At 51.6% G+C, this 1131-nt stretch overlaps 1 protein-coding gene across 3 annotated transcripts in view; it reads left to right on the top strand.

Moving 5' to 3' along the window:
* Window positions 1-1131, top strand: part of CRTC1 (CREB regulated transcription coactivator 1) — a 75346-nt gene that overhangs the window by 1040 nt on the left and 73175 nt on the right. The gene's annotated exons all lie outside the window — the stretch shown is intronic.

Below are 1131 nucleotides of genomic sequence, written 5' to 3'. Positions count from 1 at the left end.
CTGTGCCAGGGTCACTGCCCCCCGTGAGGTGCCCTCCCTGTGTCCACTCTGGAGGCTTGGTGTGCTGGGGCGTCAAGCTTCCCTGGCACAGGTCTAGCGAGACGGAGCCACTCCCTAGCTTTTCCCCACTTCTTCGGTGCCGCTTTTGCTCTTCCGAGCAGGCGCAGGAGCCAGTGGGTTCCTTGGTTGGACTGCAGGGCTGGGTTGGTTGCGAAAGGAGGAAAAAAACCGCATCCTTTGCACCCCGTGTTTGGAGCAGGGGAAGTATTTCCCCAGGCTGGCAGAAAGGCCCATTGCTTGTGTCGGTCTGTCTTGGCCCCGCTCCGGCCGACCCGCAGGGTTGCGCTTGCGGAGGACGCTGCATGTGGTTGCTCCTGGGGTGAGCTGAGGGCGCCCCGCGAGTGGGCCCATGCTGTTTGCAGCCCGTGGTGCGGTGCGGCGCGGCATGGCAAGCTGGACTCGGTCACGAATCCGCGTGCGTGTGTGCCAGCCCTGCACGTTTCGGCCCTCTGGAAACTTCCTGGGGTTTGGGCAGCCTCAGGAGGATGCCTGACACAGTCCTTTACTGTTTCCTCTGGTCAGTAATGTTGGGTGCTGCTCCTTTGCAAGTTCGGGTGATCTTGCAGGGCTCGCACGTCAGGATCTCAGATCCAAGCTCTTCCTAGCAGTGTTGTTCTAGAGCCGAGTCTGAATTGTATTTATTTGTTTGTTTTATGTTTAGAGGAAACTAATGTCTAGTTCAGGAAACTGGCATTGAGCAAGTGACCTGAGCTGAATAACTTGTTTGGGGATTCTGGGTACTGAAGTGATGGAAATGTTGACCAAAGAGTGGAGCAAAATGTCTCCTTTGTGGATGTCAGTCTTTTTCTTCTTCTTTTTTAAATTGTCTGATTTTTCTCTGTGTGTAAAAAGCAATATGAAAATAAAGAGGGGGTTAAGCACAATTTTTATTTGCTCTCAGATTTGCTTGGCAACCAAACCCTTTGTCGTCAGCTTGAAAATGCATTATTCAGTTTGTGGAAAGAACCCAAAATTTGTCTTTTTCATTCTTAGTAATTGTCTCTCTGCAATGTTTACCATCTTGCCCCTCTATTGTTATTGGCTGTAACGAGAGCTGCTGTTACAGTAAGA

This window comes from Gavialis gangeticus, unplaced genomic scaffold (assembly GCF_001723915.1).
Source record: "Gavialis gangeticus isolate Ggan-Ray unplaced genomic scaffold, GavGan_comp1, whole genome shotgun sequence".
Classification (NCBI taxonomy): Eukaryota; Metazoa; Chordata; order Crocodylia; family Gavialidae; genus Gavialis; species Gavialis gangeticus.
This window is presented reverse-complemented; position numbering and strand designations above follow the sequence as displayed.